Source organism: Saccopteryx leptura, chromosome 8 (assembly GCF_036850995.1).
Source record: "Saccopteryx leptura isolate mSacLep1 chromosome 8, mSacLep1_pri_phased_curated, whole genome shotgun sequence".
NCBI classification, from domain to species: Eukaryota; Metazoa; Chordata; class Mammalia; order Chiroptera; family Emballonuridae; genus Saccopteryx; species Saccopteryx leptura.
Genome location: NC_089510.1, coordinates 90,576,371 through 90,587,514, shown reverse-complemented (window position 1 = coordinate 90,587,514; position 11,144 = coordinate 90,576,371).

Sequence of the window (11,144 nt, the reverse complement as noted above, 5' to 3'; positions counted from 1 at the left end):
TCCTTCTTTTGTAAGTATCATCCTCCTTTGGAAAGTGTCCTTCTATATGTCCTCCTTTTTGATATTGGAAGACTAATATGTAAATGTTCATATTTGATTGATGCAGAGTCAATCCATTGCATGTGATGTGATGTATTTGTATTTGACATGACAATTCATGAAGGATCAGTACAGTGAGGTGAGATGCAATTATGAGACCCATGGGCTCTGCATGGGAGACCTTGGAGAGAGTGTGCAATATACCGAGTGTGCAAATGCCTTTGTGTACTTCTTACTGAAACACAGCATGACACATATAACACTGTAGACTCACAATTATTTCTTTCTCAATGAATATTTAATCATAGACAAGTAAGCATAATTCATAGTTTAATAATTTATTATCTATTTAATAATTTCCAATTATGTATAATTTTAATTTTAAGTATTTTTCTAAAGTTTGAGTTTTAAAGTGGAAATCTAACCTCGAACCACATCTATTAATAACACATTTTATTAAATAGTTGTATAAAATGACATTTTTAATTGGAAAATGATAAATAAACCCAAATATCATTCCAAATTAGTGGGCGGTTTTGATATTTAGTTTTGTTAATTTAGCTTCCAAAACATTTGCCTACAATGATGTAACATTTTCAGTTCCTAATGTGCTCGCATCATTTGTGTAGCTTTATATTTTATTTTAATATTAAATTTTATTTAAGGAATGAAAAAATCAAAAAGAGAAAATGCCATTTTAACAATAAGTTGAAAAAGGAATTTCTGTTTTTTATATCAAAGAAAGATACCATTGTTTTCTGTAATATTTGCAGCAGAGAATTTTGTATTGCAATTGGGGGCAGAGCAGCGATAATGAAACGACCACCAACAAACATAAGCAATCATTAGATGCATTAATTTCCAGTTGTAAGGTAACAAGTTTTTTTAAAACTTCAAATTATTCTGAAGATGAAAAACAGTTGGCTGCAATGGAGAGAACATTTTCATTTCATACCATAATTCACAAAGTTTTTGTATTATGGATTGTACAACTAAACTGTTGAAAAAATTTTATAATGCAAAAATTTTATGTGCCAGGACAAAGTGTGAGGCTATTTTGAAATCAGTATTTAAAAATTACTGTGACAAAATACTTACAGAGGACTTGGAATCTGCAGCATTTGTAACTATTTTATCTGATGCATCAAATCATAATAAAATTAAATTGTATCCAATAATAGTAAAATATTTTAATGTTACTAAGAGAATTCAAGTAAAAATTTTTAATTTTGAATCCATTGAGGGCAAAACTTCTGAAATTTTGTCAAACCATCTCTACAGAGTAATGAAAACAATTTGAAATCCAAAGTTGTTGCACTAATTGCTGACATTATTAATACAAATTTTTGTGGGTGAAGATGCAAAGGGTAAATAATGTTTATGTAAAATTACAAGAGTTCCTCCAAAAAATATTAAAAATAGGTTGTAATGCACATATTTTGTCAAATGCAATCAACACATGTGCCATGCCAATTTATGTAGAAGTAATAATAACTACGAATTTATTTGCATTTTAGTTGTTTTACCATTCATGTTGCTACTTTAAAACAATTTTTTGAAGAAGCAAATGTTGAATACAAAACACTTTTAAGATATTCAAAAGTTAAATAGCTTGCTCTAACACCTGCTATAGAGTGTATTCTACAATATTTGAACTTCTCCATTCATTTTTAAAGTTTAGACAATTGTCCTAATATCCTGGAATCATTTTTCAATAATAAAATATTTGAGATGTTAATGTATTTTGTACATAATCAAAATCATTATTTTGAATGACTTTATCCTTTAATATAAATCTTGTTTTGAAAAAAGATTTCTTCCTTTAATTATAAAAGGTAAATTTTCAGACTTAGAGGAATCAAATCCAGGCATAACAAAAAAGTTTATTAAAGAAGTGTAGAATTTTTACCAGACACATTTTCAGTATATTGAAGAATAGTCTGAAGCAAATATCACAGAAAATAAAAATTTTCAGTGTTTTTTTTTTTTTTTTTTTTTACTTTATTGCAAATATATTGGACAGGTATTAAATCTTGTCTTGAGTTTTTATTTAAAAAAAATAGCAGACATCAAAAAAGACAATTGTCTCTTTGAAAAAATTAGAAGACTGAATGTATATTTAAATTGTAGAAAATTAATACAATGGGAAAATGAACACATCACAATTGATAAAAGATAGGTGGAGATATTCAGCCATTTCACAAATGAACATATTCCATGTGAAAATTTATTTATTCTTGTTCAATGTACATTGTGCTGCCCTGCCATAAAATTCAATATGAAGGATATTTTTTGTTTATATATTTCCAATATATTGTTACAACAAAATGATACATTGACAAAAATATTCATTCAGTGGAAAAGTACTCATTTATCTAAATGAGTACCTTTTTTTACAGTTATTAAAATTAATAAACATGTAAGCTTATTACAATATAAAATATTAAAAATGTTTTATTATACATTTATCATATTATAGTATATTATTGTAGCAATAAATAAAATGTTTCTTTCATTTACGATATTGTTTTCTTTAATTTATTTTTGTCCTCCTTTTTATTGTAAAAAATTTGGTCACCTTACAGAATGTAAAAGAGAAATTTCAGCATAGTCAACCTGAACTGCCAGTTATAGCAACAATGAAACTATAGGGGTTCAACAAAAAGGACAAAACTCCTTTTTCTCCTCCCTTGTCTCTTAAAGAACCTTCAGCTCCCCCCTGTTCTCTTCCACCTCTTTCTCCCCAGGAATTGGGAAAAGTCATAGTCCTTCTTTAATGGAAAATTGTATCTGAAAAGGATTAATGTTAGAAGACCCAGATAATTTTAAAGCTACAGGTTTTCCTGTTATTGTACAATCCTGAATTTTTCTGATTTTCTTTAATGCTTTAGCTATAATCCTCTGAACTATCATTTTGTTTCTTCCCTATTCTTTGCCTTGAAATTAGTCCCAGACTAGGAGACCTTGGATGATCTGACTACATAATTGTTTAGCAGCTGCCAAGTGTGTATTTAATAGGGGAGGTTCTGCTAGTTCCATCCTCCAGTGCCCCATCACAAAATGCCCTGACTGAGATCAGGCAGGCATCTTTCTGGTCTGGTTGCACACTGAAATTCCATATTCCTCTCTGGTTTGTCTGATTCTGGTTTCTTTTAGGTTTTGTCTGATATTATAACAGACTAGGTAACACCCTGTCCATTCCTAAGGGTAGCCCCCTCTCAGGGTGAATTCTGGCTAACTGGTCGACGAATGTTTATTAATCTATGAAATAATATCAACTGGAATTAGCCAAAATGTAACTTTTTTGAGGCCTGATTTAAGTTCTTGCATGCAAAATTAAAATTTTTGCTTGCTCTAATATTGAACTATATGGTAAATAAAAGTTATTTTCTGCATTGTTGCTTTAAAATTAAAATACATAAGGAGTGCTCATTTAAATTTAAATAGAATGGAGTTTTGTGTCCCAAACTTGTTTTTTTGGTTTGTACTTTGTAAGGTCTTGCCATGCTGATTGCTGTACTGTGTTCATTATCTTCAGAGTTGGGGGCCAAGTAGCAACTTTGCTAATGAAATTGATTGGATTTTATTTATGTGTCATGCTCATGTCTTTGTACTGTAATTGTCTTGTTTTTGTGTAAAACTGTACTCAGATCTGTGAAACAGAAGGATAAATATTGGATGGCTGGTTTTTAATTTTGTTCTTTTTCAATTGGAATTACATAACTGTCAGTCTAAGTAAAGAAAACCTTTCCTAGAGAAATGAGAGCCTGAACTTGTTCAGCTCTGAAGACAAGGGTCACTTCCTCCCTCCTGCCAGAATATTGGTATTCTAGGTGACTAAGAATCTCTGTGGAAGAGTTGAGAGGACATCATCCTCATGACATGTAGGTCAGCCCATAGGAACTTCGAAATTCAACTATAATTTAAAATATTGACTCATCCGAATACATGCATACAGTCTGGTTACCTAGTGCTCCAAGTCCTCACAGCTGTATTAGGCAGTCAAGGAAACAAACTGAGACATATAAGAGAGTTTGAGATGACTTGGGAGGTAAAATTCCCTTGGAGCTCAACCCACAGGCAACAACATACTTGAACCCACCAAACAATATCCCTATAAATTTGTTCAGAGTCTGCTGATATACAAAGAAAACTAAATTTAACATGGGAAATCATACCTTTAAGTCCAACAAGCCCCAAAGATACCAGCCCTTCCACTCATAATCCTGCAGGTTAACTGGTAAGTATCTACAGAGATAAAAAAAATTTAAACTTCAAGTGGCCAAAAGTAAGGACCTTGTGATCTCTCTTAAGTGATTTTTTTCTGTATGTTCAATCAGAAAATGCCAACTCTAAAGTTAATATTAAGTGAACAGAAAGCAGGCATTGATTGGAAATAGAAGCTTCTGGGAGAAGCACAGATACTTCTTTGAAAAAAAAATTAGAAACTGTCTCTGAGTAAGTAATGAAGGCATTTGAGGTTAATAAATGCTAGCCAACCCCCTATTTCTCTTCTTCTATAGCTTCTCCACTATTTTCTATCTGAGCTTTTTGTCCAAACTTCTCCTCCTTCTCCTTTCTTTCTTTCTCTTTTGTCTTTGCCTCCTCCTCTACTACCACTTCCTACTGACTTAAGAAAAATAAGAATAAGAATTCAGACAAGAATAATCCAGGAATTATATCATCTCCCTTTGAAGAAACGTTGGTTTTGGGCAGAGAGAAACAAGCAATTTTGTATATTCTTTAGACTAGAAGAGAATCAACCTATATGAAAGATTTTCCTAATTTTATCTGAGACCCTGATTTGTTCACAAAGAAATTTAAAATTTAACTCTTGGAACATTTAATCCTGGTTATTCTGACCTATTACAAATAATGTATTTACTGGTTACTCAGAGCCAAAGAACAGAATTTACTTAGCTCAAACTTTTGCCACAGTGATGACCAGGTCATCCTGTTTTAACTGTAAAAAGACTGGACATATGGCTTAGGATTGTAGAGCACCAAACTATGAGTTTTTTTGGTTTGTTTTGTAAAAATCCATGTCACCTTAAAATTATAGGAAGCTGAAATGGGATTTAAAAAATATATATGTGTTAAGCTCATAGTTGTACCAAGAACTATGTATGGAAAGGCATTTCCCTGTCTCCTTACTAACAATTTAGGAGAAATTAAAATTATCATTATAAAGAGAAATTTCTAAGGCCCTTCTAACTATTGGAGGCTACTTTATCTGTTCTCAACCCTACCCAATTAAGTTGCATCCTACTTCAGAGTAAAGTTTATGTACAAATGGTAGGAATACATAATCAACCAATGATTGTTAAATTTAAACCTGTTCATTTCTAATGAGAGAATATTAAGGGGTGATATATATTTTATTAATCAAGTTTGTCCCAGTTATACTAATAGGGTAAAATTTTCTTAAAACCAATGATTGCCTACGTATCTTCCAGAAGGGTAAAATTTACTTAAATGTAAATCAAATACTGCACCAATTGGGAAAATAATAATTTCAAAGAAATTTCCATGAAAGGAAAATAATCTTGAGACTAACAGTTTGTTGCAGGACATATCAATGAAACTTTAGGCTTCTTTTAATACAGATATTGGCCATATTTGCCAATATTCTTTAAGATCTGATGTACTAGTAGCTGGAATTAAGACCATTATACTAGATTACTTAAAAAGGCATTTATAGTCTGACCAGGTGGTGGCACAGTAGATAGAGCATCAGACTGGGATGCAGAAGACCCAGCTTCAAAACCCTGAGGTAGCTGGCTTGAGCATGGGCTCATCTGGCTTGAGCGTGGGCTCACCAGCTTGAGCACAGAGTCACTGACTTGAGCTTGAGAATATAGACATGATCCCATGGTGACTGGTATGAGCCCAAAGGTCACTGGCTTGAAGCCCAAGGTCAATGGCATAATCCCAAGGTTGCTGGCTTGAGTAAAGGGTCACTCACTTTGCTGAAGTCCACCGGTCAAGGCACATATGAGAAAGCAATCAGTAAAGAACTAAGGAGCTACAACAAAGAGCCACAACAAGGAATTTATGCTTTTTATCTCTCTCTTCCTCTCTGTCTTTCTCTCTCTGTCTCTGTCACACACAAAAAAGGCATTTATAATTCTATGTACAAGCCCTTGTAATTCTAGCTTTCCAATAAAATAGATTTAGTTATTGTCTGATATCATGTGGTTCCAAATCCACATAATCTATTACCAGCTGTTCCTGTGGACTGACTATTTTTCAATGATAATAATGTCATGTAATGCCTATTTGAGCATGTCTGTAAAATAAAAGGACTGAAATACCTTTTTGCTTTCACCTGGGAAGGTTACAAATTTAGACAGTAATGCCCCAGGAATATACAGAGAATATCACTTGTTGTCTTAGATACTAAAAGTTGAATAGTGCTGAATTTTTCAGAGATTTTACTCTAATCCAATTCATGGATAAGATACTTAATGCTCTAAGACATGCTCTGATTCTTTATTGAAATACTTTACTGAAATACTTGGGATATCTCACTTTTAAATATTGTCTACTAATAAACCCTGAAAACTCAGAGGAATACCATCTTTCAAAAACAAAGCATCTTACAGGATTTCTGGGTCTGATTTGATATTGTCTCAAATAGATTCCAAGTTTACATAAAAAATACTAAAATCAAGTTTACATAAAGTTTTTATTCAAGAACATGGAGATCATCATAGACCTATAAAATGTTATAGTCAGCAATTTGATTTCAGTAAGAAATAGGTTCCCTCTCTGGAGAAAGGCTATCTCTACTACACCCATGCAATGTAAACAAGTAGAACAAATAGTTATGCACTCTTCTTTATTGTATAGATTCCCATTCAGGTATAATCCACGCTATGCCTGCTACCAGGAAAGCAGCATGCCATGTGATTTCTCACCTCTTGGAGTTTATTTTTATTCCTGGCTGCCATGAAGTAATTAAAATAGAAAATGGCCCTTACTATACTTCTAAGACATTCCAAATAGTTTTACAAAATTGGAATTTTAAAAATGTTACATATATCTCTTATAATCCAACAGGACAGGCCTGTATTGAATGTGCTCATTGCACCTAAACATGTATCTTAACAAACAAAAAAGGGGGAGTCAGGAGGAGAGACTGACTAAGATCCACCCAGCATGCCTGCTAGGGGGCTATACTCTGCCCATCTGGAGCATTGCTCAATTGCAACTAGAGTCATTCTAGCACCTGAGGCAGAAGTCATGGAGCCATCCTCAGCATCCAGGCCAACTTTGCTCCAGTGAAGCCTTGGTTGTGGGAGGGGAAGAGAGAGAGAAAGAGAAAGCAGAGGGGAAAGTGTGAAAAAGCAAATGGATGCTTCTCCTGTGTTCCCTGGCCAGGAATCAAACCCAGGACTTCTACATATCAGGCTGATGCTCTACCACTGACCCAACTGGCCAGAGCTGGCTCTTTCACCTCTTAATATTTTTTACCATTTTCTCTTCTGGACTTACTCCAGCTGAGAAGCATTTTTTACCAGCTGAGTAGTGGCCTAAGCTTCTATGTTGTACCAGGATATTAGCTGGCCCTAAGTGACAGAATCCAATCAAATTATTAACTTGGGGACAAGGGTATGTTCCAAATTTGTCATCAACAGATCCTCTTTGAATACCAGTGAGAAAAAAGAAACATGAGCCTCATCATGAATTGGCATTAGCACCTAAAAAGCAACCTGGTGATAGAGATTCAGAAGATGATAATGAATCCATCTCCAGAAATGAACCCAGAAATAAGAACACCGAAATCATTCCCAAGCACTTAGGAAGTGCTGGATATCATCTGGGACACTTTAAAACATCTACCCAGGTGTGGTAAAGAACTTTTATAAAATACAGAAAAACCTGAAAACCCCTAAAAACCTATTTCTCTCTGTGCTTGTTCTTTATCTTGCACTACAACCACCTAACCATCTTCCTCTCGGTTCATCTTTACTAAAACAAACAAAAAAAAGGAAATGTAGGGAATTACCCATCTAAACTTGAACCCTCTGTGACTTGAATTGGGGAACTTTAGTTAAAAGCCCTGAGTGAGTGTCTCTTGGATGCAAACACCAAGGAACTGTAGTGAGTGATCTTTGTGCAGACACAAAGAAATGCATATGAATGGGCTTTAGAGAATTAACCTAGAGGTTCTAGCTTGGTGTTTCCCAATGTGGGGCCCACGCCCTACAGAAGGGCAATTCGATAGTTAAGGGGGACAATTTGAAAATGGACTCAACACAACTTTAACTCTTTCACCCCGGGCCATTTAAATGCAATGCTAGATATCAGTGCCAAATTTAACAAAAAATGCAATTCTTAAATAATTGCGGTAAATAATTATTAAGTATAATTTCGTTTGACGAGACCAAAAATCAACTGGGTGATAGGCGTCATCAAGTAAATTTCGTCCTGGGTTCACCGTGGAGCATGCCGTTTGCTGCGGGGAACCCCGGACGTTTTAAAAACTCGCTAAACAACGCAGTTATTCTCACCTAATTGGCCTATCGCAACTTCTGTAGTGTTTCACATATTCAGTTGGTGTTAATTTGAAATAAGTGTCAGTCAAAACTGTTGTAAAAGCTCATTGATTTAATAAATATACATATATATATATATATATACTATAGATATAATTGGTAAGTATTTTATTTTATTTTTATCAATATTAAACTCTTTATTAAGTACTTCTTGCATCGGGGCTAGAAAGCACTAATATTTTATAAATATTATTGGGGCTATAATAGTGCATGCATGACAATTTTAATTTTAGAAGCATAACTTTACAGAAAATTTTGTCAAGTGGAAAAAATATAGATACCTTTTGATTTGCGGTGGTAGTGTAGTAAATGTGTTATATACATTTAAATAAATATGAATTTTTAGTATACGTTTACTCTATGTCACATTGAATATATTTTAACACATATTTTAATATTAGTTTTTAATTGATCTTATTTTTATTTCTTATAGCCCATAGTAAAATGAGTGGTGCAAGCAAGAAAAAAACTCGTCAATATTCAGAGGAATATATAAAATTTGGGTTCATACCCGCTGTTCACGATGAGCGGATTCCTTTTTGTCTTTCGTGCCAGCAATACTTGACCAACAAATCAATGAAACGAGGTCATCTTGAGGCGTATTTGAAGGTGAAACATAGTGCTCATATTAATTCAGATTTGAGTTACTTTAAAACTTTAAAGAAAAATTTTGAAAAAAGAACAACATTAAAGTCTCTATTTACTGCTCATACTTCAACTAATAATCGTGTTCTTGAGGCTAGTTATCAAATTTCTTTATTCATCGCTAAAACTGGAGAAAATCACACTATAGGAGAGAATTTAATAAAACCATCAATATCAACATTTCTTAAAACGGTTCTTGACAAAGATGACAAAGATGTAAAAGCTATGCCACTCAGTGACAATACTGTTAGCAGAAGAACAGACGAAATGAGTGAGGATATTAAACAACTTATTGAAAAGCTGAAAACAAGAAAATTCTCCTTGCAAATGGATGAATGAACTTTGAGAGACAGTGAGGCAGTATTGATAACTTACGTAAGATATATTGATAAAGGACATTTTGCTGAAGAAATGTTGTTCTGTAAAAGATTAGAAAGCACCACTACCTTCAAAGATATATATAATAAGCTAAAAACCTACTTAGATGTCAATGATATACCAATGAAAAATAGAACATCTTGTGCTGCAGATGGTGCTCCCAATATGATGGGCAAGAAAAATGGCTGCTTAAAATTGATGAAAGATGCGAATGCAGAAATGATTCTTGTGCATTGTGTTATTCATAGGGAAAACTTGGTAGCTAAAAACATCTCGCCTGTTCTGAATGAAGTATTACATACAGTAATAAAGTGTGTTAATGCTATTAAAGCCAGTGCCAAATGTGAGCGTCTTTTCAAGCTATTTTGTGAAGAACAAAATGAAGACCATGTGAGACTTTTACTTCATACTGAAGTAAGATGGCTATCTAAAGGAAACTGAAAAGATTTATGGAACTGTTTGATACTCTTAGTGATTTTTTAAGCGAAAAACCTGAAATGAAGTATCTGTTAACAATAGATGGTAAAGCATTTGTGAGTTATTTAGCTGATATCTTTGAAAAACTAAATATATTAAATAAGCAACTTCAAAGAACAAATAAAACTCTTGTCGATGCAAAAACAAAGATATTTGGTTTCATTACCAATATTGAGTTATGTCAGAAACATATTAACAACAAAAACTTTAAACAGTTTCATTGGCTCCAAAAATGTGAAGTAACTGATACCGCTTTACTTGTTATTGTCAATCACTTGAATATTCTAACGGCTGATTTAAAAGAAAGATTTTCTGACTTAAAACAAATTGATTTCCCAACATGGATGATGCAGCCAATGTTAGTGGATTTGTCTGATATATCAAATATGCAGTATCAAGAAGAACTCGCAGAATTGCAAAATGATGAGTCAGTTAAAGCTTTATTTAATATCAAAGGAGCGATGGCATGGCTTTGTGAGGAAACAGAAATCAAATACCCAAATTCAATCATTGTGCAAGAAAACTATTGCTACCGTTTCCATCTTCATTTTTAGCTGAATGTGGATTTAGTGCTGTAAATGATTTACTGGTAAAAAAAAGAAATCGGCTGGATATAACACAAAGTGGAGACTTGAGACTAAAGCTAACCAAATTGGAACCTAATATAAAATCTATGTGCAGCAAGCATCAAGCGCAAGGATCACACTAAATTAAAATAATAAATTAATATAAAAAAATCTGTATTAAAATTATTCAGAATTTAAATTTCTGTTTTTCATTATATGTTTTGAAATTTTACTTACTGTGTTTTGTTAACAATTTCATAGTGATTTCTTCCTAGAACCTATCATTTATGTTTATTAAGTGAACAAATCAATTTTTTAATGTTAAAAATTATGTATGTTACATAGGGGGGGACATAAAAATTTTAGAAAGGTTAAGGTGGGTTAAGACGCTCAGTTTTCCCAACAGAAAAGGTTGGGAAACACTGTTCTAGATTGTCCCTTTCTTTGTGCTTGTTAATTAGCAAAGAAAAAGAATGCA